This window comes from Lissotriton vulgaris, chromosome 6 (assembly GCF_964263255.1).
Source record: "Lissotriton vulgaris chromosome 6, aLisVul1.2, whole genome shotgun sequence".
In the NCBI taxonomy this organism is placed as follows: domain Eukaryota; kingdom Metazoa; phylum Chordata; class Amphibia; order Caudata; family Salamandridae; genus Lissotriton; species Lissotriton vulgaris.
The window spans coordinates 1,426,799,432-1,426,825,373 of record NC_141694.1 but is presented as its reverse complement, the minus strand read 5'-3'; positions in this window follow the sequence as shown (position 1 = coordinate 1,426,825,373).

Genomic DNA, 25,942 nt, shown 5'->3' with positions numbered 1-25,942 from the left:
AATAAACATATTGTTTGGGTATACCGGTAGGTATTTTTAACAACGCTTAAGGTGACAACCTCTCATTCATTGAACAAATCATGGAAATCATCACTACCAACGTTGGGCAGCACTGCTCTCAGATCTTCCTTGATTTCAACCTTCATTGGAATGATCCAAATGACCCTTCAGTTAACAGCCTGAAATTCTTCCCAGCAGACCTCAACCTGAACCAAGCCTGCAACAGCCCTATACACCACCGGGGTGCAACCCTAGATCTAGTAACTGCTAAGGCAAACTCCATTCTATTTGAATCTATCATCCCATGTGACTGTACAGACCACCACCGCATCACCTTCGTCATCACTAAATCAGTGACAGGCACATAAACCTCAACTTAAGAAACCTAGGCACTGGAAAAGAAGCACTAGACCTTAATGATTTGACATCCCTCAGCAATAATGTCTTGCGCCTCCAGCAGACTTGTCAGATGTCCATGACCTTACAAACCACTACTACGACTCCATGCCGACCATTCTTGACACAGTTGTGCCCTTACAGCTAAAAAGACTGTCCACTAAAGACTGCAAACAATGGTACAATGGGAGCCTAAATGAAAAAAGACACAATCTGAGACTAGACAAATGAGCGTGGAGATCCTCACTGCCCCTAGAAAACCTTAAGCACCTGCAATCACTGAGGAGAACCTACAACAAAGGCATCCAAAACTCAAAAGCATATTTCTCCAGAGTTCAACGTGACAAAGCCAGAAATCGCCCAAGAAATGTGTTTGAAATTATCAAACATCAATCCACTCAACAACTTACCCCTGCACAACAAAAAATCTTATTCACTACCAAACTGCAATATATTTGCCTCCTTCTTCCTTTAAAAGACAAACAAGATTGAAAGTGATCTCTAAACAGCAACTGAGCACCTCCCAATGATACCTCCAAATAGCCCAAGCCAGCCTCTGATAGTTAATCCACCAGACCTACAAAGACTCACCCTCAAAAACAATGCAATGTGGAACACTTTCAAAATCTTTGATGACAATGCTATTATTAATATCTTAACAACACTTAAACCGGCAAACCACTTCTGCGACCCTCTAGCAATTAATGTCTTCAATGAGACTAAAACTTCCTTACTCCCTCTCTGGACTAAGATAGTGAATGCTTCACTACTTTAAGGGGCTTCACCACACTGCCTAAATTCAGAGCAGGCTACACCCATTCTCAAAAAAATTGCAGATTTTGCAACCCATCTCATCTGCACCATTCCCTCTCTGGCAAAGCTCCTTGAGAAAAGCTTCCATATCCAACTGTACAATCACACTGCTCAGTTCCTTACACACATAGTTGATGACACACTTGTAATGCTAGATCAGAACAAATCTTCCCTACTAATCTCCCTGGACCTATCCTCAGCCTTCGATCTGGTCAAATAATGGCAGCCTCCCTTACTCACTTGAACACATAATGGTCTTATCAGGGGTTGTCCTAAATTGGTTCACCTCATTTCTATATAACATAACTCAAAGAACCAATGTTAGCCAATCCATGTACACTACCACACCAACCACTTTAGGGGTCCCTCAGGGGTCCACTTTATCACCTTCTCTCTTTCACCTGTTAATGGAGCCTGTAATCGAAAGTCTGAATATTTTCAACATACAATACCACACTTATGCAGATGACATCGAACTGAACCTAAAAATATCCTCCCCTGAAGATATCTGTCTACTCAACGCAACTTTGCTAAAAACCCAAACTGGCAGAAGAGAAACCACCTCAAACTCAACTCGCTTTAAACCAAATTCATTTTATTTGCCAGACCAAAGCAATTAACCCCAGGCAGAGGTGGTGTACTGCCACTATACAGAGTTCAACAGAGTTGGAAAGAACATCTGTGGAACTCTGCTCCCCTCCACCCTCCCTAATGTAATTATAATTAAAAAAGGCACTTACCTGCGGTGGCTGCCTCCTCCTCACCATGGTATCTCTCTCCTTCCTTGTCCTCGCCGTCCTCATCCATGGAAACCCCTACATTGTACGTCTTGCGTATGCACATGCTCATGTGCAAGAGATACAATGTAAGGGTTTCCATGGAAGAGGACGAGGAAGGAGGGAGAGACCATGGCCAAGAGGAGGCAGCCACAGCAGGAAAGTGCCTTTTTTATTTATAATTACATTATTTATTTTATTTATTTATTTATTTATAAAGTGCAACTTCATCCAAAAGGATATCACAGCGCTAGGAGAGCGAGATCCATAGTAAGGGTGAGGTAGTGTTAGATACCACTGTGTCTGGAACTAAACCCTAGGGAACAGATGGGTTTTCAGCTTTTTCCTAAATAGGGAGGGGGAGGGGCCGGCTAACTCCGCTCTGGAATGGAGTCGGAGCTTTGCTTGAACTCCGCATTCTCAATGGAGCACGGAGTAGGCAAATCTCTGTAAACTCCACTGGCGGAGTGAAGCTACCCACCCGGGCTTAAAAACAATCCCTCCACATTGAATATTTGATTAAACATTTAACAGCCTTCAACTGCCTTCCTCACATTGTAGATTCAAAAAGTTTGCTGGGAAAAACACGTGACACTTGACAAAAATCTCAACATGTAGGAACACATCAGCTCAGCCACCAGAGGAGCAAACTTTCAAGTGAAAATTCCAAGAAAAATAAAACCTTTCCTTCCCTTCAGCGACCTTAAATTATCTGTGCAAGCTCTAAATATCTTGAGGTTAGACTATGGGAGTGCAATCCAAGCTGGCTCCACTCAGGGCATCCCTTAACTATGCTGCAAGGCTCATCACTGGGTTCAAAATAAACAGCAACATCACTCCAGATCTGAAGGCACTAAACTGGCTACCTTATGAGACAAAGGATACAGCTGAAAGTTGCTTGCGTAACCCACAAAGCGATACACTTCAACAAGCCAAAGTACCGGGCTGATAAACTGGGACTGTCTGGTGGTGGCAGATCATCAAGAAGCCCCAGCACCTTACTGTTGAAACCTCAAAAATGTAAGAAAAAGAAAACCTACAACCAAGCTTTCTAGAGAATAATCCCAAGAATGTGGAACTCTTTTCCACCAAAGTCAGATTGTAGGAAAGTAGGATCTGTTTCATATGGTTACCCCCACTTTTGCTAAATGTGATACTGTTTTTGACTAGCCTCACTGGGATCCTGCATATCAGGACCCCAGTTTATTTGCTTTCTCCGTAAACTGTTATGCTATGTACTTAGGTACATTGCAGATTGGATACTGGGGTGCCCTTGTCAGTCCCTAGTATATGGTAACCATGTACCCAGGGCATAGGTACCAGCCTTCTATTCTCGGACAATACAACATTTTTGCTGCTGACCAGAGACACATTTGTGCCATACTGCTACTTAGCAGTATGGCACAGCAGGGGAAGGAAGAACAATAGGCATCCTGTCACAGGAATGTGTGACCACCTCCCAGACAGGATTTGGTGTATTAGGTGAGTGGTTGCGCTTGCAAGTGACTGAAAGTCTACATGAGGGGCACATTTGGTGTCCCTGTGCCGAGTCCAGTTCAAACCAGTCCTGGGATCCGTTGGCTCTTGCTCTGGTGTAAAACTGGACAAAGGACATGAGAGTAACCTCCCTTTGTACAGCCCCTCACCTGAATTTTGCCAACCCTCTTCCGGGGGTATCTAACAGCTTACCTGGCTGTAGGACCTTAGATTTAATGTGGACAAGATTCTGAACCAGAAACCACTGAACTTTGACCGTCTGGACACTCTGGGCTTAGTTTGGACCCAACTACATCCTTGCACGACCTGTGGAGCAGCAAGGACAACCAAAGATGCACTGCTGTCTGGTCTGTTGACCCTGAGCTCCTAAGGACTCCGAAGGCTTCAGCAACACAGGAGGTGGATTGCCATATTCCTCGAGGCCTGAGCTGCCCTCCCACCAAGATTGAGGTCAGAATCCCTTGTGGAGGCTGCAATACCCAAACCCATGTGCACCACATACATTTGCATGTGCATATGCTTGTTGGTGTTTCCTGAACAAGTGCATTAGGCTCCCAACCTCTGGCATCATTTTCTACAAAGAACTTTCACCTCCATGCACCGAGTGCTCCGTGGGCCTGTTGTTGGGTGAAATAACTTAAGGTCTTCTCGCAAATCCAGTGCCTCTGCCCTGTGAGTCCATTTGAGGGTCAACTTTGCTTTTCTTGAGCTCCCCTGTTTTCTCCAGGCTGGCCCTTACTCCCCTGTGTCTGGTGAGTCTCCTGGACCTTGCTGGTCCGAACCGTACACATCTTTGACCTTTTGAATGGTTGCCTTTGCTAAGTCTTGTTGGTGCACCCCCAGACATCAGCCCCTCAGCCCTCAACATCCTTTGTGGGATAGCTTGTATCCGGCTCCTAATTGGCCCCAACATCTCCTGGTCCCCCTAGCTGTAGAGTCAAGGACTCCATCAACGCAACTGAAGCACCTGATATCGGTGGGCATTCGTCTACCGAGCCCCAGGTCACTCCTGAGTGAGCCAGACTCTGCCCCTTCTGCTTTCAGGTACTCTTCAACAAGAATCCATCTTTGGATTCCAACGGATAATTTTCTTCCTTCCCGTAGCGGCTCTTCTTCAAAGTTCTCCATTGGGTACGACAGCGGTTTCCGATGTCGCTCCAGACCTATGCACCTGGCTTCCCTGGGATAAGTAACTTGGGTACCTTGGTATCCACGGGTGGGCTGGCCCTCCAACCGTATGTCTTTTACCGGGTTTCTTCGAAGTCCACTGGGAAGGGTTCCTAAAATCTGAAACTTCAACCCGAAATTCCCATAGAATTGTATGGACTGCACTTGTCCTCCGTCGGGTCCTCAACTACTTACCTGGTGTAGTTCCTTGGGGTCCCAGCGATTCCACATCCTCTCGACACTGTCTTGACTCGAGTCATGGTTCTTATACCACTTTCTTAGTATATGGTTTGGTTCCCCCCTTGGGGCCCACTGTGTATTAGCGTTATTTACTGTCATTTCTGTGCTTAAGTATTGTGTGGCTTGTGTTTATCTCCTTCCTTGTAGGGGATACTATGCCATACTAGAGAGTGTTATATTAAGAAATACATATTTTTATAAGTACTGTGTGGTTCTCCTTTCATTTAACCAATACTATAAGGTTGCATTCTGGTAAAACAAGCTGATTAACATTCCTTCAAGACTACGCCTGAAGGTTGCTCTCTACAGCTCCCACTTGGATAGCTTTCTTAGGTTATCTTTGGCCTCTTAAATCACCATAAGGGTTGTTTGGACTGGTGCAAGGTACCCACTTTAATCAGTGGACAGCATATACCAGGCCAGCTTCTCACACAGATTGAACCCTTCAATCACATCATTCAAAAAATAAATCAAACTGCCTTTCATGAACAAACATCTACAGAGAACCCACTGGCTAATTTCTCTGGATACTGATTTGACCCAGTTCTCCAACCAGGGTTTGCACTTGTATTTGTATTTCCAGTATTTGTAAAGCGCGTCACTCATCCTATGGGATATCACGGCGCTATAAAACGAGGGAGACTGCTGAGGGCTATGCTGGGGGATTTTTTTTGGGGAAGAGGTGAGTTTTTAATTTTTGGCGGAACTGAAGGTAGTTTATGGTGTGTCTGAGGTCTACAGGTAGCTCATTCCACCTTTTAGCTGCCAGATATGAGAAGGCGCGTCCGCCTGTTCTTGCTTTTTGGATGCGCTTAGGTTTGGCCAGAACTGAGTGATTCGATCTTAGGTTCCTGTTGGGAACGTAGAAGTCAATTTTCCCTTGGAGAATTGTGGGGCCAGTTTTATGAAGAGCTCTGTGCGCATGGCAGAGTATTTTGAAAGTAGCCCTCTGGCGCATCGGTAGCCTGTGAAGTTTCCTGAGGCATGCAGATGCTGAGTCTCGCTTGCCTTTGTTGCAAACCAGTTTTGCCACCTGATTTTGTAGGACCTGTAGACAGGAGAAGAGTTGTTCGACTTGATGTCTACTTGCTGATTTCTAACTCACTGTTATACTCATGATTTGCAGCGGATATTGTCAGCGTTTATGTTTCTTTGGTTTCTGTTTTCTACTTACTGAACCATTTGTAAAGCACTCTGATACCCTTCTAGGGCCAAGTTTTCACTATATAAAACTTTAAAAATAAACAAATAAAAAGAATCTTCTTTTTGTTTATCAAATCTAAGTTTCATAGTCCAGGAATGCCATCTAAATATTACATTCAGGGGTGTTAAAGGCAGTGACATGTATCAGCCAATGGGCCACCTACCTTAAGGGTGTCTAGAACCTATAAGTGACCTCTTCCTCTAGGAAGGAACACTACCCTAGCCCTGATAGGTTCATTTTCCACCAACTCAAGATGGTGATTTGCAAAATCAGTGTCTACATTGCCTTCCACACCTTAGGGACGGCACTTGCTAATTGTGGGCACTCCTTGTCATCTAACTTATGTTCCATCCATTTCTCCCACCAAAGGTGGGGTAGGAAAAGGAGGTTGGTATCCTCCACCATCTGGAGATGACTGGCTTGGATTTCAAAGGCTGCATTGCATTTGAAGCTTCACTCCTTGAGACACCATTCTGGCCTGGAGGAGGTGTGAAGCACCTCCACCCAGAGTCAGCTTTGTTTCTTATCTCTAAGTGCGCTGGTTATGACACCATGAGGTCAGAAACATGTTAAGTGGTGGGACACTGGCTAAGACTAGTCATAGTCCACATCAGTGCTTGGCAGGTCTTGAGAGGACCCTCTAAATATCAGGATAAAATAATTGAAAATTGTTCAGTGTTTTGTTGTAAATTAATCTAGGACCCTGGTGTAAATGTTCCCAATTCATGCCCTTATATAGGTATACTTTATCATATCCTTATATAGGCATACAAATCAGTACCATATTTGGCCTGAGCCTTGCAGCCCAAATACGGCATGGCTACTTCCACTAAGTTCCTAGAATCAACAACAAGTTCTTGGAAAAACCTGCCTTCAGCAGCTAGGGACTTCCCCCTGCTTGAATATTAAGTTCTCCAAGAACTCCTGGAAATTTCCAAGACTTTAACCTTTGAGTGATGTTATTAAGTCAAAACATGCATCAAACTTGGCACCTTCAAAGTATAAATATGCCTAGGTTTGCCCAGACAAACACACAGTGGTTTGGAGAAGATCGACTATCTACTTGCCCGACGCCCTGCAGCAGCAAATGCCGAAGGAAGCTGACCCTTCAGCTGACGCACTGAGAGAGACGCTGTCTTTTCTCTTGGCGAGAAATCAAGCTCTAGTGTTTCTGGCTTACCCTTGCGGGTATCCGTGAAATCGAGTCCTGAGAGAGAGATACAAGACCTCCTTCATTCTAAAACCAAGGTACGTAGCTGATTAGACCTCTTAGAGAATTCTTGGAATAGATTCCTGGCAGAGAACTACTAAACTTAGGTTACTCCTCACTTACTCCTTCCCTAGTACTAGACTTAGGTTAGGTACACCGGGGTAGGCGTATTTTAGAAGCACCAGTTGAGTACTTTTAGTCATTATTTATTATTGAATGTATTTTATACATTTAATGCACTTTATGGCTTAGAAACCATATCATGCTTTTAAGGTACTACTTTATAATACTGTTCGAATTATATGCAGTGTACTTTATAACCAGTATTACGATTGTAGCAGTTCATTTCCAATGCTTGAGAAAGAAGACTGTTCAATAAATACTTTTATTGAAAACGCTTGTCTCTCTACGTTACCTGTATCTCTGGTGAAACGAAGGATGCACGATTGACTGAGTAAAATAGTTATCTATTGTTTCCGTGAATCTAGAGATTGATTTCTTATTCTTGGGAAACAAAGTTGTTATGTTTATGCGGTTGTCAGAAACGAATCCCTTCTTGTGAACTCGAGAAAGTTTCTAGTGACCTCTGACCTAGCTGGCACTCACTATTAAGTTTAATATATTCGGTAGAGACCTAGTCGACTTCAGTCCTACATCTAAACTACAGTATATATTATTCCAATGCGCAGAGCCTATTGGGAATATAGGAACTACACTACATGGTGCCCAACGTTTCATAATGCAATAATTTAACTCTAGATACTAGAGTAACTCAGTCGTGCTTTTCACACAGACCGCTTTTTCCTGTAAAAGATTCCAACAGACGTCTGGAGTGGCTAAAAGGTTAATATCCGCCAAAACTGAGTAGGTAGAAAATCCTATGTATTAGTTTTTGGTTTATTCAACGTTGAAGGATACAGTGTTCCAAAATATTGTGCACCTAATCTTTGTTTCCTTGAAACTTGTTCTGCAAACTGTCATTAAACAATGTCGAATAACAGCGACAACAACCCAACCAGTGGAGCTGCAGTAGATTCGAATCAACCGGGTTTTGACGTTACAGGGTTTAATGAAGAAGACAATGATGCTATAATCATCTGGCAAATATAAGGAAAACCATAACTATAACACTTATAGAAATTGGGGTATCATCGAGAGGTGGTAAAGTTATATTTGTTATAGAGGCACATGAATATCGGCAGACAGAGGTATTCTATTCATGGATTTCTTTTTCATAAGCAAATCCAGTAACACAGGAGTTTCACTACTATAAAGCAGAGGAACCTCCAGCGGAATACGTTCCTTTCGAGGACGTTGAAATTCCATTAACTTAACAGGAGCATCAGCTCTGGTTTAAAGGCGCCCTACAACATCAAAATCACATTACTCGGCTCGGTCCACTAGGTAGACCAGGAGCTACATGGCCGGTACTAGCCAGCTATACACCACATCCTGACATTAACAGAATGACAGGCCCAGAACTGTTAGCTCAGCTGAAACAGTTAATTAAAATACACAGACAATTGGTTCAATATGTCTTGCGGACCTTAATAGTCCAACCTGCTTTAAGGATTCCACAGCACACCCCTCACCAGGGGAACACAAACAAAATTACACCACAGACTATACAGTCAGTCATTGGTAAATTACCCGCAAAGAGAGAACAAACTCCATTCTGGTTAGCTCAAAAAATCACTCAGATAGAGGCAGTATTTCCTGATAGTACACCTCATGAGAAACACAGAATTCTGACAATCTGTTTACCAATGGGGATAGCACCACATGTGGAGGACTGTGACACTTGGGGTACAGTCTTTGCTTCAATCTACACAAAAACACATGGTGTACCGTCCATGGCGGTAATACCAGACGTTCTGAGACAGATTCAAAATGAATACGGTCCAGAACCGGCCTTAAATCTAGGTATGAAATTGCTGAAAGATTTCAAACAGGTCTCAGCTATATTATTAGCTAACATTAAAGGTGAAGCAGCATCCGTGGCAATCTGCCAAAACTTAAAAGAAACAGATATAACAGATCAACCATATAAGCTTGCTAGAATTATTAAAAAATCTTATGAAGAATTAGGAAGAGATAGTTTGGGTGGGAAACCAGTAAAACCTGAATTAACAGAAAATATTGAAAAAGTGTTTATTAAAAATAATATCACTACTCCTAAAAAAAAATAGGAAAATACTAAACAGGCACTTCCTAGAGAGAAAACTTCTCAGTCCAGAGGAAGATCTCCCAAAAGGGGAGGTAGGTCTCCCCAACGGGAGTCCTCTGAAAAAAGGTTTAACCTTAGGACTAGGGATAATTTGAAAAACACCTGACAGATATCAAGGTAATGATACACGTCCCTCTCGATCTTTTCAGACTGCCTGCAGAAGTCCTAAAGAAGAGGACCGTCAAAACACAAGGAAGAATGCGTCAAGTCCAAAGACAAAGAACCTGTTCACCAAAGCAAAAAAGCTCAATTCACCAAAAAGAAGTAGCAAAAATAAAGATCAGACATGCCGAGGATCTTGAGGACACAACTCAAGAACGGGGAGTGGGCTCAAATAATGCTAGACAGTGCAGCAGAAGTCACCATAGTTCACAGGATCCTAAAGGATCATCTGGAGACAGTGGACTTGAATGAATGCATTCAGGTTGAAACTGCTGCTGACACCAGGGTTAGTGTACCCCACAAGTTATATGAAGTAACACTCCGGATGGAGGGGGACATAACTAGAAAAATAAGAGCACTCTTTTGGGAAAAGCTCTCTAAGGGCTATGACATTCTTCTAGCTGAACAAGACTGGCCGCCTGATTTTGTCAGGGAGAGCCCACATGGTGAATAAATAATTATGCCAGCCTTCTCAAATCACATCCCAATTCACAAAAAATACACTTATGCTAGAAAATCAGGCTCCAGCATTATAAAACAATCATGTAGGATGGGATGAGGATTCTCCTCACCATAAAATTCAGTTAAAAAATCAACCTGCTGCACAAAGGCAGTACCCAGTTAAGCATGAAGCTAAAAAACAAGTCAGGGAGATTTTAAATCAACTTGAATATCAAGGGGTGATTGAAACATGCACCTCGTCAATAAACAATCGTTTGTTTCATGTCTTCAAACAAGAAAATTCATATTGTCTGGTATTGGATTACAGACACTTAAACTCTTGTTGCAAAACTTTTGCAGTACAAAATGCACACAGTGCAGCACTGATGAATAACATTGTGCGCAAAAAATATAAAACCACATTAGATATTTCAAATGGGTTTTTCTGTCAAAACATTGCACCCGAAAGCAGGATTTTGATCGCTTTCTCAATTATGGGGACACAGCGACAATTTTGCCGTCTCCCCCAAGGATTCAAGAATAGTCCTGGGTTATTTTCAGCCAGGGTAACAGACTTACTACAAACATATGATGATGAAGAATTATCTTATGTCGATGACATCTATCTTACAGATGACGACTTGGACACGCACTTGAAAAGAGTGAATACCATAATACTTGCGTTCGCTTCTGAAGGGTATAAATAAAATTTAAAAAAAACATAATTTGCCCACCTCAATGTCCTATTTGTAGGATACGAGTTATCAAGTGAAGGCAAGAGCCTGGCAGCAAACTTTCTAGAGAAATGTGCGCTGTTCAAAGCTCCAAAAACGCTGAAAAACGTACAGTCCATTCTAGGTTTCCTGAACTTTGGAAGAACTTATGTTCTGAATTACTCAGAAAGGGTTAAACCTCTCTACGAACTAATCAAACATGATTTCAAACCAACTAATTGGACTCAAGAACACACAGAAATTCTGCGTTCAGTGCAAACAGACATGTTAGCAAAAACACAGTTGCAGACACACAAAAACATTCGCAATCTTGTGATCAGAATCATCCCAGGGAGATGCGGATTCACAAATCTGACCTTTAATGAGGGAGAAACGGTACCAAGAGCATACAAATCACACTTGTACACACAAGCTGAAATGAAGTTCACTTCTACTGAGAAAATTCTGACAGCGGTTCAAACTGCAGTAGCAAAAGAGAGAGCTCTGGTGCAGGGAAAACACATAATGATCGTTACACTGTACCTGCCTTAGAGGCAGTGACAAAAGCAAGCATCCCAAATGCTAAAGCTTTACATCCAAGAAGGATACAATGGGTTAACTCTCTTGCTGCAACAGACGTAGAATACGTTTTTTAACCCCAGCTTGAAAACACAAGAATTTCTCCAGTACAAACAGGAATGTCCTCTGCCGACCGAAATTCTGCCTCTTGAACATTACAGATGTATAATATATACAGACAGATCAGCAAAGCCCGCAATTGGGGGTAAACAAGCTTATAGTGCTGCGTGCACGATTGTTAAAGGTCGCAGGCGCGAAGGCAAATTCAGACCTATGGTCCCAAAAACTCAATCACTCGGAGACTGTACAGCTCAGCAAGCTGAACTACAGGCTTTCAAGATGGAGATGGAAAATACTGATCGCGAATTCTCCACACTAATAGTGTGTGATTCGTATTTCTGCGTTGAATCCTACAACGAAAATGTGCAAAACTGGGTTAAAAAAGGGGTTCAAAAATTCTAAGGGTGGCACAATTAAGCATAAAATGCTTTGGGAACAAGTAGTTCTCTTACAGAAAGAACTACAAAAGACTCACGTGACCCATACACTGAGTCATCAGCGTGATGGCGTTCACGTTGCAGGGAATTCATTGGCTGATGAAGCTTCGAAGGCAGCAGTGCAAACGGCTTCCGTAGCTACAATCGCTCGCTCAAAAAGAGTAATAGATGGTGAAACGCTATTAGCAGTAAAAGCCTCAATGGATGGCAATCATGCAGCGTTACCTCTAAACTATCCACTCACGTATTTGATGCAAATTCCGTTACTTTTGCTCGAATCCCTGGAGTGGGGGACAGAGTAATTCCAAACAGGAAGCAGAGAGCTTACTTGGTTCAAGAAGCACATATGGGAGAGGGTCTGATACATCAAGGGATCTTGAAATCTCTAATAGAATTAGAAGAGATGTAGTGGTGGCCAGGAGTGAGCATTCAAGTTTACGAATTTGGAATAAACTGTGATACCTGTTACAGATATCATAGCTTTGAGGACCACCAGATACCTGACTACAGTGTAGCCAGCCCAGTTCAGATACCACTGTTAGACAGCATTAGGCTATCTACACGCAGACGTCACCATGGAAAGATGCGGTCCCTCAACTACTAGGAAAAGATTTATTTGGTTATGGCCCCAGCCCTCGGCTGACGCCAGAACTGTTATAAAGGATTTGCGAGTCTTTATCGGCACATATGCAATCGGCACACTACATTCTGACCAGGATCCTGTGTTTAGCTCTCGAGCTTACAAGGAGGCTATGGTCAGCTTGGGCGTTGCACTCCGGTATTCTAGTCCCTTCCATCCTGAGGGTAATGCGGTAGTGGAAAGAAAAAACTGTGACATAAAGCAATCCATAACAGCTAAGGTATTAGGTTTGGGTGATGGGTGGGTCAAACATTCAGTGTCCAACGTAGTCTTAACAATCTGCCAAGAAATTCTCTAGGGGGAATCACTCCATATGAATTAATGTTTGGTACTAGAATGATAATCGAAGACCTCGATTGTCAAACTTCAGTGGTGGAACAAACACCTTTTGATGTCAAAGATCGTTTGGCTGTTTTAGAGGACTTAAACGAAACAAGAAGAAGTCTGATTAACACAATACAAAAGCCAACAGCCACTGAAGAGAAACCACCTGTCCTAGCAAGACCTGTCTGGATTCCATAGATTGGGGATCCAGTAAGGGAAAAGATAGCGGTGAAGAAGGAATTTGGGCCATCTTACAGAAAAGCAGTACCTGTCTTAGCAATCCAAGGAACAAGATCAGTAGTACTACCGACCCTTGCTGGTAAAAAGGAGAACCGAGTCGTGTCCATCGACCTGGTCAAACCACAACATGTGGCCAATAATAAGCAGTAGACCCAGGTGACTACAAAGATGTAGCAGAAGACCAAGTCTTCTGCTATCCAAGAGGTTCAAAGTGAAAGACTTATCACCTTTGATAAACCTGCAGTAAGAAAAGAAGGACTATGCAACAAGTTTGTCAAGAAACACCTGTCTACAATGATGTAGCCTCTGATTATACCAATATGACAAAGGAAGAACAACTCCAAAGATTAATAACAATCCTGATGTAATTCCAACATTTGACAGAACTGCCTCTGGCTATTTCATCAACTTTAATACATTTTCTGAGGATCCCAGTGAACCAGAAGAAAGGTCAGCAAATAAAACTATCAACGAAAAAACAACAGAACTCTTTCATCAGCTTGAAAAAATATATCTGGTTTCACCATGGATTGAATTTTGGATTGGTTTAGGTGTATTCTTTCTCCTACTCTGGCTGATATTAGTTTTAAGCTTGGGACAAATGATAGATGGAAAATACAGTACAATGGACACAGCAAGTCAGAAAATCAACTTGGTCGTAAAACCTCACAAATCATCCCATCGTGAAAAAAGAGACCTTCGTCAGTGACATCACAGCTGTTCCTATACCTGGTGGTACAGCATGAGATAGAACTGATTATGACATCTATGGCCCGGTGGAGCTGTGTGAGATTCTACACCAGTTCAAGGTTTCATTAAGTGACTTTGTATCACCCAGCACATTTTCTGATGATTAGGACTTTGAGACTATTAATAATATGATGTCAGATTTAGAAATGTCTGCAAAATTTACTGAGCATGACTACTTAGAAGGGTCATCGGATTATGAACAAATGTATTGTTTTAATCATTATGGTCACCACTATTTGCACAAATCTGCAAGTCCTAGGAATGTTTTTAAATATAATCAATGGGTACATTGTCCCACGCCACCAAAAGACAGCTCAAAAACATTTCATGAAAAGTTTTCGTACTTCTCAGGGTTTAATGTTACAAATCCAGAGCGTTTTATTTTAAAAATGTAAATAAGACAGGAATGAAAACGATGTTGACCAATACTAGGCAAATTTATTCAACAAACTTTTATGCTCAGCTGTCTACATTAGGTTTTGACTTTTGGAAAGACAACATTGAGACAAAAACTGTCTGTGGCAGGAAAGCTGGCAGGTACAAGGTTTAGAGGCCTTGTTCAGTGCCTGCATTATACCAGAACAAATAATGTTTTCAAATGACACTGTTCAACAGACTTCTTGTCTTGGTGTGGCTAAGATAAAAGATTTAAATAAACCGTCTTTACCTAAACCTACTTCTGGGAATAAAGACACTACAGAAAAGGAGGTAGACGTACCATATATTTTAACAAAAAAAGAACCAATCCTGATTGGAAAAAATGGTTAATCTGGCCCACAGACACCAATAACTGTCATGATAGATTCCTGAACAAAACACAGGGGTTAAAACTGAACAGGCCAGATCCAAGATACTTCCAGAGACAACATCCAGGGATAGTAACAACATACAGTGTAGGAAAACTATGCCTTGAGTGGCTAAAGACTTCCACACTTCCGGAAATAAAACAAAACTTATCTTTACTTAAAGAAAGCAATGATTTGCGAGATTTCTTAATGGGGCCTCGCAAACCACTGCAAAAACGTTTCATTTACGCCGGTATATACACTGCATACAACGAAGCTTGGAAAATAACGCAAATGGAAACTGCAGAAAGAATATGAGCAATTGATTGTATTAATTTAGAGAAAGCTCTCTCTGTAGTGGACAATGGGTTAACGACTCTGTCCTCTAGGATATATTCTTTGGACAGCATAGTATCATCTGCAATTGACATAATGGAACAGGACTTGCTAATGTTGCAACATGGCCAGTCTCAATTACGTTCTATAATGCAGTTAGGCCGGACGTTGCAAAACCTTTGTTCAGGCCACGTGCCATGGCGTCTAATTAACACAACGTCATTGTTTGCTGTATTTAACCTTACAGATAAACAAATCTCTGTGGCACAAAGAGGAGCAGACTATACCGTGCTGAGCATTGAAAAACTGGAAAGATTGCCATTGACAGTTTCTGAGAAGCCTGTCATTGAATCGATAATTCATGGCACCATCATGATACCAGTGACGATTTTCCAATTTCAGTATTGTCTACAGCATATGCCAGCGGGCCTGTGTGAAAGGTTGGGTAAAGAATACATTAAGTTGACATGGACTTTACCTTACACACACAAATGTTGGAACAAGGGGAAAAGAGGTATTCCTTAGTGGTAAAAATTGTAGGAACTCACTAAGTGGTACACTTTTGTGCAAAGGTATTAATTTACACGGATCCTGGGACGGTTCTGCAAATAACCTATTTTGCCACCTGCACGGTACTCCCTCCACAGTGATAGAACCCATTTTCAGGCAGCTATCCAATGGCAGTTATGTTATGTTGAATGATCGCAGCTGCTGTGGCATGATGCCAGGAAAACTTTATCTCGTTAGCGTGTCGTCCATGGTCACTTGTTGTATGCAAGTATTGTATCCAACGCACAAGACACACAGTGGGACGGCATTATGGCCTTCACTGAATATCTCTTCTATACAAATTGATTTTTTAACCTCTTCCAGGCTCATGACGAGCTCAGCTCGTCATGAGTTACGCCTGTCGTACGCTCATGACGAGCTGAGCTCGTCATGTAACGCGGCTTTTTGAAAAAGTCAGGGCACAGTGGAAAACCTGCAGCGCGCAAGGGGTTAAGCAGAATAAAAGCCATTCTTTTGCAAAAATCTGTGCCACTGACCTCGTCTAAAGGAACGTATGATCTGCAAGTTGCGTGGACATCTGCAGAGATACATGCATTATTATCAATGAACTGCCCAGTACATTTTGCAGAAATGTTAAGTCAAATCTTAAACATGTCTGATACCAGTGGCATCGCACATGTATTTAAGATGATTTTTGGGGACTGTTAACACCATTTGAAGCAGTCCTCAGCATTTTTCCAAACTTTGTGCACTCTGTGTTCGGCGGCCTGCCTCTCATCTTGGGACTCGTAGCAGGAATTCTGCTTTGATTCCTTCTGCTCCGATATGGCAAGTCCGGCAACCAAGGATATCCAGACCAAAATGGAAGGGTCCCTCCTTGCCATGAGGTATATGTGAGAAGCTTACACAGATTCTTGGCTTGGCTGGTTTAAGAGATCTGAACACAACCTGGTTTCTTTCGTTCAGACCAATCTGGCAAGATTGCATGTTACATGTTCTGCGATGCCTGTTTTGCAGAGAGGAATTTGTGTTGGACATCTGTCTTACACTTCCATCAGTCCTGCCATCGGATGTGGACGCCTTGCTAGGTCCGGTAGAGACTCATGCACTGTGTTGTCCCCAACGGCTACCAATCCTGATGACGCCATTCATTGAGGTCTCACCAGTAAGTCTAACTGAGGGTGAGATATGAGGATCAACAGGCACAGAGGTACCATCTGATATGAACACTGCTAATGCGCCACCTGGCGCTGACGGCAATGCTTCTCATCTGTGCACATTTGATCTGCTAGATCAAATGGTTCCACTTTCACCTACTGTGGTTGACGATTTCTTTGCCAGACTTGATGATCTGATGTTTTCTCCTGACACCGAGAATAACTTTTGATCCATGCAAACAGTGTTCCCTGAACTCTGAAATTCGGCCTTCAATTTTTCAAAACATAAAATTCTAACTTTGGGACTCTATTTTTTCACAAACGATTTGAATTTTTTCTCTCCAAAAACATTGAACTTTTGGCGCAGACTAATCTGCTTAAAGTAGAACTATTCTTACAGAACAGAAAATATTTTTATTTTTAGAGACACTATTTGGCCTTGTCCTCATTACTACGACTATTAATATGTTATGTCATGAAATGGTCTCGATTTGTTTTCTGTATTTCAGAGCCATTTTCATAAATGTAATTTCATGATTCATTCAGTTTGCATATTTAAATACCATACTCTATGCTTAGAATGACATCACTTCCTTGAAAAGCGTACTGTAGAAATGCTCCATATTTTTACATTTGTACAACCATTTCAAATGCATTTTATGTATTTTGGGGTGGGATTGCAAACACTAGCTTTAGATATGTTCAGTGCTTATTAGGTTAGCTTTATTGAGCTTAAGATTGTGGAGTGGGTGTTGTAAATGAATCTAGGACCTTAGTGCAAATTTTCCCAATTCATGCCCTTATATAGGTATACTTTATCATATCCTTATATAGGCATAGAAATCAGTACCATATTTGGCCAGAGCCTTGCAGCCCAAATATGGCATGGCTACTTCCACTAAGTTCCGAGAATCAACAACAATTTCTTGGAAAAACCTGCCTTTAGCAGCTAGGGACTTCCCCCTGCTTGAATATTAAGTTCTCCAAGAACTCCTAATAATAACAAAAGAATGTCTGTGGGTCAAAAAAGTGGAATGATGATGTGTGTCGTAAAGATGGTACAATAATATCAAGTTAGCAGAAAGTGCAAAAAGTGCACCAGAAAGCACACAATTCCAAAGTTGGGAAAAAGTGCCCATCAGTTCCCAATTGGTTCCGCCCTATTCATCATCTGGGCTCTCCTTACCCAGGAGAAAAATTGTTTTGTATGTCACTAGATATTATCGAGACAAATAAACTCAGTAAAAATAATGAGTATTATTATGGGTAGAACCAAAACAATGTGCTTGTATAATATATGGGTAACTGTTTTGCAGTGCATAAATGTGAATAAACGTGAAGTGTATTAAAATTAGATAGAAATTGAGTAGAGATAAATAATTTTTAATAGTTTCTCCCAATTCTCCTAACCTTAAAAATATATATGTGCAAATTAACTGGCAGATTTAACAAAATATCCACCTGCAAGTAGGGTCAACATGTTTCAGCATCGGTGACTTATGGATACGTCACTGCTTTCATCAGGACCTAGATTGTAACAGCTACTGCAATATAAGTAAAAGAATACCTGTATATTCTTTAGGTATATCTCAGTCTTCTCCAACCTGTTAAAAAGGGGAGCCTTTGAGCAAAATATACTAAGTATGTGGCAAAGACGCTTTACGTTTATACCCATTAACGTCTCGAAACTGAAAAATCTCGATATCAACTAGACTTCCCACATTTTTAGCGGTTTAGTAGTTTTTAGTCACATGGCTTCGTGAGTCATGTGTCAATCACGTGACTCTGCTCAACAACAAAGATGGACGACACGCGAACACTGGCGCCCCCCCCAGCTAGCGCAGAGGGACGCCCGGTGTACAAACGGAAAGGTCATTCCTTACATAGCGTTCGTTTTGAAAACTTCACTGAGGTAAGGCCTTGTGGCGACTTTGATTTAAAGGAACGGAAGTCGCAACAGTGACACTTCTGAGACACGCGGAAACGCCCGGCTAAAATATCTTACATCAGGGCACTGCATACTCAAAAAAGGGCTTTTATTAGGCAGACTACGATCTGCTGGTGCTAGTAAATCCGGCTACATAAAAGACAAAAATAACGAGAAATAGTAGCAGTATAAATGAAAGAATTTTTTATAGTAATGCCGAAGAGACAACCATCTGGCATTACAATAGTGCAGTACACAAACAATCTCAATGCGCTGCTATCCTTCATGATTGTGTCTTTTGTCAACATCTGATGTGGCAACACATAAACAATACGATGAAAAGCTAAAAAGACCATTACTATGGTCTCTTCCTGTGAAATGTCTATGTGAGTCTTGTTTCTTGTTTTGTCTTGTTATCAGAGCGGTGCTCCACACACCTGAGCTGCTGCCAGGTGGGGTGATGATATTGCCTCCTACCAAATAGGTAAGCAAGCTCAAACTCTGATAATGGAATTTTCACCATATTCACAAAGATTGTTGAACTATTTGCATGTGGTTGGCATTTACGAGTTGGACATATTGTTAATGTTCATTCTTTTGTGGCACTGATGTGTTGTCTGTTTTTGGTACAATTTTATTTAACAGGTTGGAGAAGACTGAGATATACCTAAAAAATATACAGGTATTCTTTTACTTATATTGCAGTAGCTGTTACAATCTAGGTCCTGATGAAAGCAGTGACGTATCCATAAGTCACTGATGCTGAAACATGTTGACCCTACTTGCAGGTGGATATTTTGTTAACTCTGCCAGTTAATTTGCACATATATATTTTTAAGGTTGGGAGAATTGGGAGAAACTATTAAAAATTATTTATCTCTACTCAATTTCTACCTAATTTTAATACACTTCACGTTTATTCACATTTATGCACTGCAAAACAGTTACCCATATATTTTACAAACACATTGTTTTGGTTCTACCCATAATAATACTCATTATTTTTACTGAATTTGTCACGATAATATCTAGTGACATACAAAACAATTTTTCTCCTGGGTAAGGAGAGTCCAGATGATGAATAGGGCGGAACCGATTAAGAACTGATGGGCACTTTTTCCCAACTTTGGAATTGTGTGCTTTCTGGTGCACTTTTTGCACTTTCTGCTAACTTGATACTATTGTACCATCTTTACGACACACATCATCATTCCACTTTTTTGACCCACAGACATTCTTTTGTTATTATTACGTAGTGTTAGGGCATGTGTCTGTCAGGGTCGTTAATTTAGCCCTTGGACCCTCTCTCTTAATGTTTGTTTTTGGTATACATGTGCACTGCAGGCTGCGGGTCCTTTGTTGAATCAAAAGATACACCTTGATGTCTTTAGCATTACTGCGATAACCAATACAGACAATTACGGGTTGTACATTGGACAGTTTTCACAGGTTTTTTAGCTTACATTAACACCATTACTTTTAAGAATGGCAACACAATTGGGTCTGGCCTTCGAGGAGGCAGAAGTCCAATCTATTTTAGATGAAAATCCAAGTCTCTTAGAACATGTACCAATGACAGTGAGTACCAGCACAGAAGGTTGGGTCAAAATCCTGCTGCTTAAAAAAAGCCATTCTAGACCAATAGTCCATGGCATCACCATGGCTGAATATCTCCGGGGGAAATAGTGCTCCAACAGGCCTAATTGTCACCAATGCCCCCAGGCTATTCTTGGATGATAAGGACTTTTTAAAAGATTGGTCCATGATAGCCTGGAGGTGCACTCGGGATTAGCTAGTCTAGATTATAAAGACTGCAAAAAAAGCTGCAGATAAAATCTTAGTCGAGATCCAGCTCCTGGAAGGACAAATTAGGATGACAATTAAAGGCCTTTTATTCAAAACAAGTCAAGATGAGAGCAACAAACAGAACAAAGAATTCAAAGAATCTAACTTTTTGCAAAACTAGAAAAATGCAAAAAAGATTTAACTAGATTATCCCTTGAAAAAATCTATCCTTATACCAGCGAATCTTATGTTCCCACTCCCTTCAACTGTAATGGACGAAAAGGAGGTTCTACTTATGCGACATCAAGCTCTGATGACCTGTCTAGTGATTCAGATAGTTCAGCGCCTGGTGGCCAAGCCAACAGAAGTCACGGCAGAGGCAACAGAAGAAACTGGAGGAATAATTATCAAAACTACAATCAAGTACATCCTTGGTATCAGCCCAATCCATGGATGTATGGAGGCCCAGTATTCCCTCCACAGATGGGGCAGTTTGGCCCACTACAATCTCAATACGACCCCAACATGCAGCCTTTTTTAGGATTTGGCCGAGGGTCGAGAGGCCGGAGGAGACAAGGATCGAACCCACGGGTACACTGGGGACCACAAACACAGCCGCCCACAATGGATTTGAGGAGTGGGAAGAAGATTCCCCAAGAAGGAGCAGGGACGAGCAACGAGACAGCCTCGTAGTTAATCTAAGCTCCCATGTATTGACAGATGCAGAAGAAACCTTATTAAACAGAGGCTTGGGTTTCGTAACAACCCAACAGGGTGACTCATTCCTCGCTAAAACAGAGATGGCAACGTTTTTTTTTTAGAAAAATAAGGCTGCACTTTTTCTTTCCCAATAAAAAGGAGGATGAGTCTGAAACCATGAATAAAAACACCAGATTGAGAAAACCCTCAACCTACGCCCCTCCTCTCACCAGTATACCTGCTAAAGTTATTAGTTTTGAGAATGCTGTAGACAATGACATGAGCCTACTCTTTCGGTCACAAACAAATTCGTTTGTCAACTTACCGAGGATAGAACAAGATGCTCTTCTGAGTCTCACCTCAAACGAGAATATAATAATTAAACCAGCCGATAATGGCGGGGCCATTGTTTTACAGGATAACATCGCGTATTGTAAAGAGTGCATGTGTCAGCTACAAGATACCAAATCCTATGTTCCTTTACCAGCCGATCCCACTGAGAGATTAAAGAACACCATTGGCCACTTGGTGGAAGAGGCAGCCACTGAAGGCTGGATAACTCCTCATGAAGCTTTATTTCTAATGAACACTCACCCAACAATACCCTACTTTTACACCTTACCAAAGGTACATAAACCTCAAAGACCTCCACAATGGCGCCCGATAATATTGGAATTGGGTCTCTTCTAGAACCTCTCTCCACCTTCGTGGACCATTTTCTCAATCCAATGGTCAAAGAGATGCCCACATTTCTGCAGGATACGAAAGATGTCCCCAGACTTTTGCCTGAAGTAGAATTCGATCTATCTACTGACATCTTGGTTTCCTTTGACGTGGAATCCCTATACACGTCTATCCCTCAAAATGAAACCCTGGAAGTGGTGAGAGCACTTCTAGAGCAAAGGGAATTGGAATCCATGACTCCTGTCTCCTTTATCATGAGCTTGGCAGAAATCGCCATGAAAGAGAACTATTTTAAATTCGAGGTCACATTGTACCTCCAAATTGCTGGGACCAGCATCGGCAGCGTTTTGTACGTACATAATTTTGAGCAAGATATCGTGTTAACATCTGGCAACCCTTTTCATCAATCGCTTCGAGTGTGGAAGCGTTATATAGATGAAATTCTGGTTGTGTGGCGTGGTACCATAGAAGACTTCCACCTTTTTCATCATTGGCTTAATGGGCAAAACACATTTTTGTGTTTTACAATTGAACATAGTAAGACCCAATTGCCTTTTCTCGACCTTTTGATCCTGACAACACCAACTGGACTTGAGTCTGAATTATACAAGAAGCCGATGGCCTGTAACTCACTTCTTAGTTACGAGAGCTGTCAGCCGCGGTCATTGAGGAACGATTTACCCTATGGCCAGTTCCTCAGGTTACAACGTAACTGTTCGAGTACAGCGACTTTTGAAAAACATGCCCTCAACCTTGAAAAACAACTGCAAAATAGAGGATATCCTAAACAGATTATTCGGCAGTCCAAGAAACGTGCCTCAAATAACAACCGAGAGGCATTGTTGGAACCAGGAACTGAAAAAGAGAAGCTGGATCGACTTACTTGTGTAAATACTTTTACTACAAAATCTAATTTAGTACTGAAGATCGTACTAAAACAATGGTCAATCCTGAACACCGGAGGCGACCAGATAAAGCGTCCTTTAATTGCTTTCAAAAGAGGTTCAAATCTAAAAGACAAGCTAGTGCATACGCGACCAAGAAATAAGATCACCCGACAGATTGGGACCTTATGGGACTAACCTGCAGTGGCAGGTCACCATCTTTGTGGGACATGTGCAGCATGTCCACAGACTTCAAAATCTTTGTCTGTGGACATTGGCATAAATAGAGCATGGCAGCAATGTAAATTTACGAATTGTAATAGCCATAATCCTATTTATCTAATCACGTGCCATTGCCAGCTACATTACGTTGGCATGACCACCCGGAAAATTCAGCTAAGAATATCAGAACATAAAAGCACTATACGCTGTCGTAAGCAAGCAACAAGACTAACAGCGCATTTTCTAGAGGTGGGTCATGGTCCCAATGACTTCAGATGGACGGTCCTCGAGCAACCAAACATTCCTGAACATGTAGTAGATATTACAAGATATCTATTTAAGAAAGAGCAAACATGGATTAATAAAATGAATAGTGACAAAGCAGGCTTGAATGAAGACATTCCATGGATGTCTCTCTAACTGGTACAAGATGCTAATGAATGCAAGAAAAGCAGCATGGTTTCCCCCCTTTTTTTCATCAAGAACATCAGATTAAGGAACAGGTTCTATATGGCTGTAAAGTACACTTCTAATGACTACTGCTGAGAGGTCATTAACCAATGATTAAAGATCATCGTTTTTATATCCTATCTATGCACATCAAGTATGAGCCATCACTGAGACTCTGGGCAGAAAAGGAGTTATATTCGATCAATGCACATTCAAAATGAGCAATCACTGAGACTCTGGGCAGCGAAAGGGAGAGTGCCTACAATATATATCACAATAAGTATGTGATTATTTATGTGTCCATTGGTTGCCTTAAGTTTAACAACATGGAGGGGCGTTACGCCTATTATTAGATATCGCAAAGTTCTAGCGAAATATATTAAAAAAACACACTTATGACTGCGGAGACTGACTCTGCAATTTGATGATAATATAAAAACATATTTTTCATATTGAAAGATCTAAGCGGGGCCCCCGCCTGTCCTGTTAATGAAGTTTCTAAGTCACGCGACCTGGTTAAAACACTAAATATGACCTGTGTACACTAATCGCTATTTGACCAATAATAATGGCCCCTAATAAATACCTGCCCTAAATAAATATACATCTGCTTTTAGATTATTCAAACTCTCTTTGAGCAAAATATACTAAGTATGTGGCAAAGACGCTTTACGTTTATACCCATTATCGTCTCAAAACTGAAAAATCTCGATATCAACTACACTTCCCACATTTTTAGCGGTTTAGTAGTTTTTAGTCACATGGCTACTTGAGTCACGTGTCAATCACGTGACTCTGTTCGACAACAAAGATGGATGACACGCGAATACTGGTGCCCCCCCATTTAGCGCAGAGGGACGCCCGGTGTACCGATGGAAAGGTCAGTCCTTACATAGCGATCGTTTTGAAAACTTCACTGAGGTAAGGCCTTGTGGCAACTTTGATTTAAACAAACGGAAGTCGCAACAGTGACACTTCTGAGACACGAAGAAAAGCCCGGCTAAAATATCTTATATCAGGGCACCGCATACTCAAAAAAGGTCCTTTTAGGCAGACTACGATCTGAATTTTTATAGTAATGCCAAAGAGACAACCATCTGGCATTACAATAGTGCAGTACAGTGTCTTTTGTTAACATCTGATGTGGCAACACATAAACGCTACGATGAAAAGCTAAAAAGACCATTACTATGGTCTCTTCCTGTGAAACGTCTATGTGAGTCTTGTTTCTTGTTTTGTCTTGTTATCAGAGCGGTGCTCCACACATCTGAGCTGCTGCCAGGTGGGGCGATGATATTGCCTCCTACCAAATAGGTAAGCGAGCTCAAACTGGGATAATGGAATTTTCACCATATTCACAAAAATTGTTGAAATATTTGCATGTGGTTGGCATTTACGAGTTGGACATATTGTTAATGTTCATTCTTTTGTGGTACTGATGTGTTGTCTGTTTTTGGTATAATTTTATTTAACAGGTTGGAGAAGAATGAGATATACCTATAAAATATACAGGTATTCTTTTACTGATATTGCAGTAGCTGTTACAATCTTGATGAAAGCAGTGACGTATCCATAAGTCACCGATGCTAAAACATGATGACCCTACTTGCAGGTGGATATTTTGTTGAATCTGCTAGTTAATTTGCACATATATATTTTTAAGGTTAGGAGAATTGGGAGAAACTATAAAAAATTATTTATCTCTTTTCAATTATTACCTAATTTTAATACACTTCACGTTTATTCACATTTATGCACTGCAAAACAGTTACCCATATATTTTAAAAACACATTGTTTTGGTTCTACCCATAATAATACTCATTATTTTTACTAGTTTATTTGTCACGATAATATCTAGTGACATACAAAACAATTATTCTCCTGGGTAAGGAGAGTCCAGATGATGAATAGGGCGGAACCGATTGGGAAATGATGGGCACTTTTTCCCAACTTTGGAATTGTGTGCTTTCTGGTGCACTTTTTGCACTTTCTGCTAACTTGATATTATTGTACCATCTTTACGACACACATCATCATTCCACTTTTTTGACCCACAGACATTCTTTTGTTATTATTACGTAGTGTTAGGGCATGTGTCTGTCAGGGTCCTCAATTTAGCCCTTGGACCCTCTCTCTTAATGTTTGTTTTTGGTCTCCAAGAACACCTGCCATCTTCCAAGAAAGTAACCTTTGAATGACATTATTAAGTCCAAACATGCGTCAAACTCGGCAACTTCAAAGTAGAAATATGCCTAGGTTTGCCCAAACAAACACACAGTGGTTTGGAGCAGATCGACTATCTACTTGCCCGACGCCCTGCAGCAGCAAGTGCCGAAGGTAGCCGACCCTCCAGCTGACGCACTGAGAGAGACGCTGTCTTTTCTCTTGCAGAGAAATCCAGCTCCAGTGTTTCCGGCTTACCCTTGCGGGTATCTGGGAAATCGAGTCCTGAGAGAGAGATACAAGACCTCATTCATTCTAAAACCAAGGTACGGAGCTGATTAGACCTCTTAGAGAATTCTTGAAATAGATTCCTGGCAGAGAACTACTAAACTTAGGCTACTCCTCACTTACTCCTTCCCTAGTACTAGACTTAGGTTAGGTACACCGGGTAGGCGTATATTAG